We start from the raw sequence: 14,554 nt of genomic DNA on the forward strand, positions 1-14,554 counted from the left end.
TGCTCAAAGCGAAGGCTACATCAGGGCGAGTACAAGTCATAGCGTACATGATTGAGCCAACTGCGGAAGCGTATGGTACTCGGCTCATTTATGCTATCTCAGCTTCGGTACTCGGACCTTGAGTCTTACTCAACTTGGCATTTCCTTATATCGGTAACTCTCCCTTCTTTGAGTTTTCCATACTAAAACGTTTTAGTACCTTCTCCAAGTAAGTATTCTGACTAAGTCCAATTAGTCTCTTACTTCTTTCTCTTACTATCCTTATTCCCAAAATGTAAGAAGCCTCTCCGAGGTCCTTCATAGCGAAGCACTTCCCGAGCCAGGACTTAACCTCTTGCTGAGTCGGGATGTCGTTTCCTATGAGTAATATGTCATCGACATATAGAACGAGGAAGCTTACTATACTCCCACTGGCTTTGACATATACACAAGATTCGTCTTCGCTTCGTACAAATCCAAACTCTTTGACTTTCTCATCGAAGCAAAGATTCCATCTGCGAGACGCTTGCTTAAGTCCATAAATGGACTTCTCAAGCTTACACACTCTATTCGGATGCTTCGGATCCACAAACCCCTCTGGCTGAGCCATGTAAACATCCTCAGCCAACTTTCCGTTAAGGAAAGCGGTCTTGACATCCATTTGCCAAATCTCATAATCATGAAATGCGGCAATTGCTAGCATCACTCTAATAGATTTAATCTTCGCAACTGGTGAGAAGGTCTCATCATAGTCAACTCCGGGAGTTTGAGTAAAGCCCTTCGCAACCAATCGCGCTTTATATGTGTGTACGTTCCCATCCACGTCGGTCTTCTTCTTGAAGATCCACTTGCACCCTACGGTCTTACGTTCGGGCACGTAATCAACCAAATTCCAAACTTGGTTATCGTACATGGATTGGATCTCGCTATCCATCGCCTCTTTCCATTTCGCAGACTCCGGGCCTACCATGGCTTCCTTATAGCTATTAGGTTCATCAAGATTTACTAGTGTACCATCACTAATATACGTGTCCCCTTCGGTAGTAATATGAAAACCATAAAACTGGGGATGAACTCTAACTCTATCGGAACGTCTAAGAGGTAAGGATTCGGCAATCGGTTCAACCGGAGTTTCCTCCTTGGGTTGAATGCCAGTGGTAGAGGTTCCTTCATCTATCGACTCTTGAATCTCTTTAAGTTCGATTTGCCTCCCACTGTCTCCTTGGCTTATGAGTTTTCGCTCTCGGAAAACTCCTCTCCTCGCAACAAAGATAACATTATCTTTCGGTCTATAGAAGAGATATCCAAAGGAAGTTTGCGGGTAGCCGATGAAAATACATCGCTCACTTCGAGGTTCAAGCTTGTCGTGAGTATCTCGTCTTACGAAAGCCTCGCAACCCCAAACCTTGATATGTGCCAACGAGGGAGCTTTCCCCGTCCACATCTCGTGAGGTGTTTTGGCAACCTTCTTAGTAGGGACTCGGTTAAGGATATGGGCGGCAGTCTCTAAGGCATACCCCCAAAAGAAGATAGGTAGTGAAGCACGACTCATCATAGAGCGAACCATATCCAATAAGGTTCGATTACGCCTTTCTGCCACACCATTCAACTGCGGTGTCCTAGGAGGCGTCAATTGCGAAACTATTCCACACTCCTTGAGATAATCGTGGAATTCAAGACTTAGGTACTCTCCTCCTCGATCGGATCGAAGCATCTTGATTTTCCTGCCCAATTGATTCTCCACTTCATTCTTGAACTCTTTGAACTTTTCAAGGGTTTCTGACTTTTGCTTGATTAAATAGATATACCCATATCTACTATAATCATCGGTAAAAGTCACATAGAAGCGGTTCCCATCCTTCGTGGTTGATCTAAAAGGTCCACATACATCGGTATGTATTAGGTCCAATAATCCCTCACCCCTCTCACAAGTACTCGTGAAGGGTGACTTAGTCATCTTTCCAAGTAAACAAGACTCGCATGTGTCATCTTCCCTAAGGTCGAATGACTCCAACACTCCATCCTTTTGGAGTTGGGCTATGCGTTTCTTGTTGACATGTCCAAGACGACAATGCCACAAGGATGCTTTATCCATACTAGTGGAAGAATCAATATTCAAAACATCATTTCCTAAGTTATCAACAATCATAACAGTTTCATATATTCCATTACATGGTATAGCTTCAAAGTAAAAGACACCATTTAGATAAGCCAAAATAGAACCATTCTCATTATTAAAAGAAAATCTAAATCCTTGTCTATATAAACCATGAAATGAAATGATGTTTCTAGCCATTTCTGGCGAATAGCAACAATTGTTCAAATCTAAAATTAAACTATTCTTAAGCACTAAAGAATACACTCCAATCTTGGTCACAGGCGACGATCTTCTGTTCCCCATGATTAGATTGATCCTTCCTTGCTCCACATCCCTACTTCTTTTTAGTCCCTGCACATTAGAACAAATGTGATGACCGCAACCGGTATCAAGAACCCAAGAAATAGCATGATTAGAATCGTTAGATTTGATTGCATATATACCTGCGAAAGATGGCTTGATCTTTCCTTCCTTGATGGCTTGCAGGTAATCCAGGCAGCTTCTCTTCCAATGTCCTATCTTGTGGCAGTGGTGGCACTCTGCCTCCTTCGGGTTAGAGCAGGGCTTAGAGGGATCAACTTTGGTCCCACTAGAAGAGGAACCATCTCGGGCTTTCACCTTTCGATAGTTATTTGAAGAAGCTTTCCTCTTCTTTCCCTTCCCTTGACCAATAGCCAAGACAGGAGCAGCGGATGGATTGGGAGTTGATGCAACAGACTTGTCCTTGAAATTGCTCTCAGCAACCCTCAAGAGACCTTGGAGTTTGCTTAGAGTGACCTCCTCTTTGTTCATGTGGTAGGTCATCCTAAATTGGTTATACATCGGAGGCAAAGAGTGAAGCACCATGTCGATCGCCAAGTCTTCGCCGAAGTCAACATTTAACTTGCGAAGGCGATCGACATACCTTTGCATCTTTTGCAAGTGCACGGTAAGAGATTCTCCATGACCCATCTTAGCGGAAATCATGTTAGTGAAAATCTCGTAACGCTCTTGTCTCGCGTTTTGGTGGTACCTCTCCAACAAGTCTTGATGCATCTCGTATGGATACATGTCCTCGTAGGACTTTTGGAATTCGGAGTTCATGGTAGCGATCATGATGCAATGTACTTTCGTTGCATCTCGCTCATGAGTTTCAAAGGCGGTGATTTCGGCGGGAGTAGCAACTTCGGGGTTGATTTTCTCGAGCTTCTCATCGAGGACATACTCTTTATCCTCATAGCGAGCAATGGTGCGAATGTATCTTATCCATTCGCCAAAGTTCGTTCCATCGAAGGTGACCTTTTGGCAAAGGCTCATCAACGTGAAAGAACTAGCAGCAGAGTTGTTTGCGTTTGACATCTATAGAAAGGACAAAGATAGATTAGAACAAGAATCCCTAATTATCACCCAATAAGAAAAATTAGGGCTAGGGTCCAACAATAACATTTACATACTAGAAAAGGGATGCCGTAATCTAACATGCAAATAAATTGAAGGTAAGTGAATGACGATTCACTAATTCTCCATCACAAAACTTAAACTATTAGTCCTAAGTGTTTTTGAGAATTCCTAGGTTCGGATGAGATTCATTGAACTATTCAATGGCATGTTTAAATCTCGATATGCCCCTCTTGTTTGTGACTGGGATGCCGAGGATCACAAAGCGGGTGTGAATTACCATGCAAATTCACATGGTGCCTTCATTGTAATGATCACCTATTCGATGTGCCAGTAAACCACACACGCTCCATCGAACTATGATAAACAATGAATCACCCTTTGCCACCTTCGCTTAGAACCAATTAGTGTGCCGGTAAACCACACACGCTCCACTAACATCTTAGCAAGGTGCAAAGTGTAATTTCATGGGATTGCATCAATTCACTTTTCCTAAAGTAACTAAGATTGGGAAATTTTAAAAAAGTTTAGTTACTTCGTATTTCTTATTATACTTTTAATGAGAGGATGAGGTTGCCCTATCCTACCCGTTCGGCTAACGACCCTCCACCAATCAAGCAAGCGGTGGGTGTGAGTGTACACCCATTAAGCGCCATTTTATAGGCCGCAACCTTATACCCACCTTATAGATCGGCTTCGTGAATGAGGCCTACTAGCGGTAAGACTAGCATTTAGTTATACATATATATATTATACTATTAATATCATATTAGTATAGGGTTGTATTTTAAACCTTTTAAAATCTAGGGATTGAAATTTAAGTTGTCTAAATTAAAACTTTTAATCACAAATATAAATTTCAAAACCTTAGGGTAGGTTTTAAACATTTAAAACATGAAGGATCAAATAACAAATAATTCCAATTAACAATTAATATCTTAATTATCTTTATTTGATTTATCTTGATTTCTTTGAAGATAATTACCAAAATAATTAATCATTATCATATAAGGAAATTAAATATTTTATAAGATGATAAATATCTTTAATTAGATCAAGATAACAATCATATTTATCAAAAAATCGGATTTAGATTGATCTAATATGATTAAGGTAAGTTTCCATAAGATAATTATGAAAAAATTCCGAATCTGGCCATTCCTGACGCTTGGACTCGCCGAGTGCACAAGGGGACTCGCCGAGTCAGGCCTACTCGACGAGTCCACCTTGGAACTCGACGAGTCAGTGACTCAAAACCCAAAAATTCGAATTTTGCAGGTTTGTTTCAGTTAATCGAGCAACAATTTAAAGAAAACCAATCTAGGCTCTGATACCACTGTTGGGTTTTAGCCATAAGAACTTTTCTATGTGCGCATGCAAAAACCCTATTGCTTGGATCTAGGATTTCTAATAAACATGCTTTTGAATCCAAGACTTCTAATGGCTAATTAGGTTAAACAACAAAATTAAAACAGATCTAGAATCATACCTTTGAATCCCTTGTTGATCTTGTTTGTCTTGGAGCTTCTAGAGTCACAATTGTCACTCCTCTAATGGTTTACAAACACCAATAGCAAGCAAGATGATTTAGGAGAGAGGAGAGGGGATGGAATTCGACCAGAGGTTCCCTTTTTCAGGTTTTACAAAGTTGTACATGAATTCCCCATCCCAAGGGCCTATTTATACCTTTAGACTCCTTAAGGGTTTCACCCTAAACCCTAATTGGATAATCTTCTCTTAAGGCTATCCAAATCCATTCCATAGATAACCATATGGACGATTTGAGCTATCCTAAAGCTCTTAGAATCCGTCCAAGGTGTATCCTAATGGATTTATAGTCTAAAGTCTAACTATCAAACAATTGACAGTTTATACCCTCTTATTTAATTAATCTCTTTAAGTCACCAAATTAATACCAATTAATTTATGACTTATATTAATCAAATAGCTATATATTATTCCTTATAATATTTACTCTCTCTTAACAAATCATTTTCAAGTTGCTATGGTGAAGGCAACCCAAAAAGGACCATGCACAACCGAATATAGTTACAGCCTTAGACACTATTCCAACAAAAACTTCATTAAACCCATGATATAGGAGTTCACGGCCATGGACTCCCTTAGAGATGGTTCATAGGCCGTAAACTCCATGATGGAGCCCTTAGAAGCCTTAAACCCACTCATGCCTTTTGGAATTGGACCTAGAAAAATCCCACTAACAAGATTGAACCTTTAAAACACACTAGAACCCCTCACCATGATTTTACGGCCGTAAACTAAGCTTTAGGAGTTTACTCTCAGAGAGTAAACTCCATTCCTAAGCCATACACACCTTTAGACGCTACCCGGGACACCCCAAACACTTAACCAAAGTGTTTTCCGCTCCTTTGAGTGCGTATACGTGTTTAATTAGTATTAAATTTACTAATTGTATGTGAACATATGTTATCATATGTTAAATAGGTCTCTAAGTGTGTCCAAGTCTTTACTTGACACCAAGCACTCAACCGGCACCTTCGTCGGATCCACTTACACCAGGTGAATTCATACCCCTGAATGAACCTTTTAAATGTTTTTACATGTTTTATAGGAGGGAATACAAGTTAAACATGCCAGTTATCATATCAATCACATGTGATTGAGAACCCGCATGCACCAGAATTTACCACACTATAAACTGTTTTACCGAGTAGGATGCTATAAATGGTTTTCTAAAATGTTTTCACTTGCTCATCACTCTTACTTATACTGTTTTATCAAAGTTCACTTTAATTTGGTTTATGAAAGTTTCCAAAGATTTCTACAGGTTTTCAAACTTATTTTATCAAAGAATACCAAAATGTGATTTTCCTAAGTATAAAGGTTTTCCAAGGTTTTCGTCAAATTTCTCCTTCACGTCGTATACTTATACTTGTTACTTACCGCTGCTTCGCTTTCACTTATTGTAAACACCTACTTGATAACGCTTTCACTTCTTGATACGCTTATACATGTTATTGCCTCTATTTTGCTTATACTTGTAGTCACTTATACTTGTTAGACGTTTCTACTTCATCAGTTGTCGATTCCACTTCGTGATACACTTATACTTGGTGCACTTATACTTCACGATTTGATTATTCCACACTATTCGCTCACACTTTATGATTCAGTTATTCCACATTATTCGCTCACACTGTATGATTTAGTTATCCCACACTATTCGCTCACACTGTACATTTACACACCGCGACCCAGTTATACATCACGATGCGTTTCCACTTGTTACTCACTCAATCGTAGTTAGATGTATGTCTATGCTTGTATAGGTGCATATAAATAATGATTGAAGTACTTAGGAAGGTTTGTCCGCCCTATTTCCTTTTCTTCGTTGAGATGTGGTCTGGTGGGATCGGATGGCCGTCCGAAGGTCGTTTGGTTCATTTGTTGTATGTTATGTATACGAGTATAAACATATAGGTTTACATTAGGCAGTCCAGTTATGAGTATCTAACCCTAGTTCAACACTTACATATGAAACCCACTACCCCCTATTTGGGATGCATCTTCGGGACACGGCCTTCTCCGTCGTCTAGTTGGTAACCAGAGTATCCTGTAGGGAGAGCGGACATTGTGTGTATAGATCTATACGGGATTGACACCCCCGCTGTAACGCCTGTGTTTCTGGGCCTGTCATTAATGTTGATATAATAGTCTAGGTTAACCTTTGTAACCCGTTTTGAAATAATAGAAGTGTATTATTTGAGTATTATGTGTTTTGTGCTTAATTGCTTAGTTATGTGGTTTGATTAATTAAAAATAAAAATAAGCGTCAAAATTTAACTATAAAATAAACTTGATATCTTTGGATAATGTTGTAGTAGTTGAAACAAGGTTTCCGAAGATATAAATAATGCCGAAATCCGAGTTATAATGAAGAAGTTATGACCTGTCGAAGTTTCGCGACAGAACCGGCAACGCTGAATGACGTAAAAAGTGAAATTTACGTTAGAGCGATATTTAGCCTTAGTGATCTAAATGAGAATCGAAGATCTCGTTGTTAGTATCGAAGCGATAAAAAGTTAGGCGAGAACGGACGTCAAACGAAGAAGTTATGAATTTATAACGAAATTTTCTGTCCTAACCTATTAAAAATAAATAATAAAAATAAATTCAAAATTAGCCGACGGAGTCTAAACTAAAGTTGTAGAGCATAGTCTCACCTTCGCGTGGATATAAACAACGTCGAAAACGGAGTTCGTATGAAGAAGATATGAATTTTCGAAGTTTATTAAATAATTAATAATTAAATTTAATTATTAAATCTGGCATTATCCGAAGAGGAGTCACCGAACTCATCCAAAGTATGCCCCGCATACTCGTGTACGCCGTGCGTACCCGAGGTATGTCGAAACTTCGGATGACGCATGCAGTGACGTTTCGGAGGCAGTACGCCCCGCGTACTCCGAGGCTCCAGCCTCCTATAAATAGGATGCGATGGCAGCCGGCTCCTTTGCTATTTTTCTCTCTTCTCTCTCCCGTTTTGCATCGTTTTGCATGCCAGAAGTACCCCGAAGCCCCGGTAATATTCCCGAGTCCCGAAGCAAGTTCCGAGATCCCGAAGATCCCGAGAAGTGCGGTTCCCGAGCCGAAGCTCTGTCCGCGAGAAGTTCGATTTTTTGTAGAGATCTTCCAGATCTGCTAAAGAATACTACTTTTTCAAGTCGTAGTGCTGTCCGATCATCTTCTGATCAAGTGAGTGTATACTACCTTTCATAAACACGATAATAATACAAGTATGGTTTGAGCGTATTAAGTATATTGCTGTTTATATGTTAGAGTGTGTAGTTACTTTCTTCTAACGCATAATTATGAAGTATTTTATACAAAATACGTGTTATGTGTATAATTTTGTTGTTATGTACGTGAATGTATATTCACTCTCTTCAATCTCATAGATCTGATTTGTTTTCTATGAAATACGTGTTATGTATTGAATGAAAATGCTATACAGGTTTTAAACTATTTATAAAAATATATATTTTTATCTACTAATATGTTGGGTAGAACATGGATAGATAGTTGGTGTGTAATAAACAGATGAGAGGCCTCGATGTTGTTGTTGTTGTTGACCTAGTTATTCAGCGGAGTATGGATAACGACCACAGACTCCTTCTAGACAGTCTCGTGGAAAGCTAGCAGGTTCATAACCTGTAGGTGTTGTGAACGATGTGTTCACCGGTGTACTCTATCCCCCTCATGGTTGCCTTTAGGATATCTATTGTTGAGGAAACCCCTTAGCAGTAATGTCTGTCCCGATGAAAATCCTAGATTAGGTCCCTTGAGATAGATGTTGTTTTAGGGACGTATAGTGAGGATAACGGGAATGGGTGATCGGGATAGTGATTGGTTGGTGAAATTAAATATAATTTATTTATTGTGGGTTCAAAACCCTATATGCTCACCAAGCTCCCAAGCCTGACCCACATAGTTTTATTTGTATTACAGGAAGTGGCGCAAGGACGTAAGTGTCACACCCCCAAACCAAGGATGGCGGAAACGTCTGGGGGTGGAGGACTTCATGTATAGTATCACAACAACGTGTATAATAGTGCTCAAAGTAAAAACAACCACCATATATATAATTGCAAAAGTTACACCAAAGTATATGTTTACATGTTTCAAAAGCAATTACATTATGATGACAAAATAATTTGTTGACGGTTTAGCGTCCCATCCTCAAAGCGATGAAGTTTTCCTGTTTCACTGATTTCCTGAGAATACAAGTAGTTTTAAAAAGAGTGTCAACACAAAGGTTGGTGAGTTCATAAGAGTTTTGTTTGAAGTAGAAACCGTTTTTCCTTGTAAAATCGATTTAGTTTGATTTCCAGAAAATCCAATATTTTCTTAGTTAAATATGAATAGAAATAATCCTACATGATGATGTAATGAACCCTAGAGTAATCCGTAGAGTTCCTCTATAATCGTCCAACATATAAAGTTATATAAGGCTTAACTTAGATAAAACGTTGAATATAGTGGGTCTGACCTAGGTCCACAACCCAACGAGGAACAGGAGATGAGGCGGGCACCACCAATTCTAGGCCAATCAAGACTAAATTCTTATATGACTCAACATATACGCTCAGCGACTATAGTTGAAGTCTAACAATTTTAGAGGATGTGTAGTTTTAATATCATAATAGCTTTGTATAGAGACCCGGCACTTTGTATTTGTACCCCTTTTTGTATAGAGACCCGGTACTTTGTATTTGTACCCCTTTTTGTATAGAGACCCGGTACTTTGTATTTGTACCCCTTTTTGTATAGAGACCCGGTACTTTGTATTTGTACCCCTTTTTGTATAGAGACCCGGTACTTTGTATTTGTACCCCTTTTTGTATAGAGACCCGGTACTTTGTATTTGTACCCCTTTTTGTATAGAGACCCGGTACTTTGTATTTGTACCCCTTTTTGTATAGAGACCCGGTACTTTGTATTTGTACCCCTTTTTGTATAGAGACCCGGTACTTTGTATTTGTACCCCTTTTTGTATAGAGACCCGGTACTTTGTATTTGTAACCCTTTTTGTACGAGTGCGTTGAGTGATGTATCATAAACTATACCTATTATAGTTTATCTAAAATGTATGTAATATGTATGAATTCTTTTATGGAAATGTATTAGTATTGTGAATTTATCAAACTATACATTTTATAGTCTAATAATACGTGTTCCAAAATGAATGAATAATATTTAATATTTAATATGAATGTCTTAATTCCAGTTCATAATGATAAACTAACACGGAAACACATTCAAACATTAAAACTTATGATTATACACTTTGCTCAACATAATACAAAGTGTTATGATATTTACATGTTGTTGGTAAAATTTAGCAATTCTGCCCTGTTTTGGAAAAATCATAGAAAAATCATACGAAGTCGAAAACTAGATCCGTAAATTCTGAGAGTTCACAAAATGTGTCTAGTTTGCTCATAAATTTTATCTCAATTTATAATGACCTCTAACTTGGGTGAAAAAGTCCAAGATCACAGACTGGTCCGGATTGTTGTTTGAAATGATAGGCAGTTTTGTAAAAATCGCCATAAATTGTAGAAAAATCGTATGGAGATGTGCAAGTAGCCATTTTAAAGCTAAAAACTTGAACTATTTGCACCTTGTACAGTTTTGAAAACAAAAATGTGTAAGATGCCCAAAACAGTCCGTGAATGGAGTTGAACTTTTCTGATGAAGGCTGTTAGAAAAATCTAGTTATGTTCTTAGTGTTTTAACTTGTATTCCCCCCCTGAAAACTTGAGAAAACATGAAAATGTAGGGGTATGAACTCACCTTGAGTGATTTCAGTAGATGATTGTTGAAGAATGGAAGTGTTTAATTCAAGAACACTTGGAGATGCCTTGAAGGTTTTCGAGAATCTAACATCATAGTTAGGGAGTTTGTGTAAGCAACCAAAGATTTGAGTAGAATGAAGTGAAATAATAATAGGGAGGATGAATTTTTACTTACTAAGTGTGGAAGAACACTTGAATCCAGCCTTGGATCTCGAAAATTTGTGTAGAAGAGTTTGAGAGAAAAAGTGATGTTTGTTACTTAGTGGAATGAGAGAAATGAGAGAAAACGAGGAGTGTGGTTGATTGTTCCAGCTCAAAAAACGTGGGAGTGAGTGAAATTTGAGTGTAAGGGAACATTGAAGTGACATAGGTAAGGTGGGGAGGTATGGCTGGTCATAGAGTGGGTGTGGGGTGGTTGCTTGTGACTTTGATTTTTTTTTTTTTTTTTTTTTTTTTTTAACTTGCAGGGCACAATGGAATATATTACTCCTATAAAGGAAATTGACTCAATCAAGGACGATTTCACAATTAAAGTTCGGATCATACGTCTTTGGACTCAAAAGTCAAGAACAATGTCTTATAATAGTCTATATCCCAATTTTAGTTTAATTTTTCTAAATATATGTGTGGTTGTCTATGTGTGTGTATCTCTTTAAAAATTCTGCAATTTCATCATTTTATGACCCCCATTTGCGAAGTTGAGTATTTATTTCCAAAAATGCGAAACTCCAGGGACAATATTTGAAATCTTCTGTTTTCTTCCCCAATTCGCATTCTACTGTGAAATACTTCGCATCTTCATTCTTACACCCTTCGCATCCCTTCGCATTAATCACCTTCGCATTTTCATTCTTACACCCTTCGCATCCTTTCGCATTAATCACCTTCGCATTTTCATTCTTACACCCTTCGCATCCCTTCGCATTAATCACCTTCGCGTTTTCATTCTTACACCCTTCGCATCCCTTCGCATTAATCACCTTCGCATTTTCATTCTTACACCCTTCGCATCCCTTCGCATTAATCACCTTCGCATTTTCATTCTTACACCCTTCGCATCCCTTCGCATCCCTTCGCATTTTAACCTAATTAATCAAATGCGATTCACAAAATTTTTCATTCCAGATGCGAACACAGTTTAGTTCTTGAACTCTAACTTGCGAAATCAAAATTTTCATATGTTGAACCCATATGCGAATATTAACCCAATTGACTTCAAATTGATTCATAGATGCGAACACTCGATTGTTTTACCTTCGCAAAATGAGCATCAACAACTCCACAATCGAGTTTTTAAATTCTTGCAACCAACAATTTCATAGTCCTTGACTTCGCGTTTTTCTTCATGAATCATCCCTCAATCATCAATCCAATTGCGAATCAAAAACTCATATGTTCTTGCTTTATCGATTCATCGACTACACTCATACAAATGCGAACATAACACTAACCCTAATACACAAGGTTTAATAGAGTTGACCGGCTTGACTTGATGACTTGACTTGACTCAAGATTGACGATTGTCACAAATTGACCCGAAAATGATGGTTGTCACATCATCCCCCCGTTAAAGGGAATTTCGTCCCGAAATTTGCACTTCGAATAGGGATCCAGGAATTTAGAGGAAAGATGGGGATGACTTTTCGTAGTACCAGAATTTGATTATGGCGAGGAATAACTCGCCCGATGTCACATGATTACTATTATGCATGCTTTAATCGATGCTAGATTTATCATATAAAGAAATTCGGGATTTAAATGTCGATGTTAGAAACACGTACTAATATTTGCGGGCAGTTCCGGAGTGGTTTCTCCCTCGGTGATTTCAAACACCCTCCCACCACCACCAGCATCTCTTGTCCTTGGGCATTCCCTTTTAAAGTGTCCTGTTTCTCCACACTCGTAACAGGTTGGGCTTACTCTAGAGCCGGGTACCTGGGTGATAGGTCGTGCTGGTGCCTTACAGAAACGAGCAGTGTGCCCCTCTCTGTCGCAGTTTTTGCAATGCATCTTTCGGCAAGCCCCAGTGTGATGGAAGTTACACTTGTTGCATTTTGGAAGTGTTCCAGCGTATGGTTTCATGGGAGTTGGTGTGGTGAGGGTTGTGGCAGCATGAACAGCAAGGGTCTGTTGCTTCCTAGCGAGGCCTTGGGTTGATTGGTCCTTCTTGTTGTCCCAAAACTTTCTTTCGTTGTTCCCTCCTCTTGCTTGGGTAAGGGTGGTTGTCATAGTGTCATGGTGGGCATGATGGTCAATGAGTTTGCAAAAAGGAAAACTGATCAGATGGTAAGTTCCTACTAGTAAAGACAAGTCAGTTGTTATAGAATTTGATTTTTCCTGCATTTTTCTTCGATTTAAGAATTCCTTATATATAGTTCATAAAGGAAGTCCATATGAATGAACTTCACGAGTTAGTGGGTTTTGTGGTCTCTCTTAGATTTTTCACGAGTGTGCTCAAGGCGATTGGTGCGGATCGTATGTATTCTCGTTATTTGCATCAACCTCTGCGATACTATGGAGAGTTGTTCTACCCTGAATCTCGTTTCGGGCAACTCTATAGACTAGGATTGGAAAAATTTTATCTGCTGAGTTTCCTTCGTTTATGTTGTAGAAGCTTCGTTCTCTATTAAACGACATATGTTGGTCTTGTTCTTTGCTCCAGGTTTCCAAGCACTCTACCCAAGGAGGCATCGGGCCTTGAAAGCCGGTCAAGGGTTGGGATTCGGAACAAGAGTCATCGGGGTTAAGTTCTCCACTTCAGGGTCGGAGTCAGAACCATCAGCATAGCCTTCAGCTTGGTGACCATCTACAGGGGTTGGGTAATCATTCTCTGGCTCCTCTCCGAGCCATTTGGTATTGTCGTGGTTAGGGTAGTACGGGTCATCGTGTGGATGGAACTCCAGCCATGATATCTTCGCGAGAAATGGGGATATAAGAAATAATTAAGCAAAAGTACTAATTGGCTAATTATACGATGATCTTTATCAGGTACTTCAACAAATTGTTTAGTGCATACTAATTATATGTATTCGGGACAGGATAGACCTTCGAATAAGCGATCCTAACTCTAAATCCCCAATCCAACGAGAACAGGAAGTAGGGCAAAGATCCACAGATTCTAAGTCTATGACGTCCTGGATACATAAAATTTTAATGTATCCACTAAGCAACTATTGACCTATTGATAAAGATCTATTTAGTTCTTTCAGATGTAATTTTTAATAATGCCAAAATACCCCTATGGTATTTCATTGTGGTAGTGTTGGTAAGTTTTTAGACTTGTTGCCACATCACAACCATTCTTGGGCATATGCTAATCACTCCTCGGACCAGCATAGTTGATCAGGCTATGCTATTCCCAAGACTGATCATACATCCCCAGGCTTACCTGTGATATCCAACAATCATTACTTTTGTTTTGTCCTAAAAATAATGCTGACCTTAGTATGTATGCATGCATGTATACTTTTAACAAGAGTTATTTATTCTTAAAGGTATAGTGGTTTTGAAATCTTAAAATCAGAGACCTTAGTCCCAATGCATTTATAGTTTGTATATCTTATGTGGTTCGATATACTTAGTTCACTATAAACAATGCTCTGATACCAATCTGTCACACCCCCAAACCAAGGATGGCGGAAACGTCTGGGGGTGGAGGACTTCATGTATAGTATCACAACAACGTGTATAATAGTGCTCAAAGTAAAAACAACCACCATATATATAATTGCAAAAGTTACACCAAAGTATATGTTTACAT

This window comes from Lactuca saligna, chromosome 2 (assembly GCF_052625555.1).
Source record: "Lactuca saligna cultivar CGN05327 chromosome 2, ASM5262555v1, whole genome shotgun sequence".
Taxonomy (NCBI): domain Eukaryota; kingdom Viridiplantae; phylum Streptophyta; class Magnoliopsida; order Asterales; family Asteraceae; genus Lactuca; species Lactuca saligna.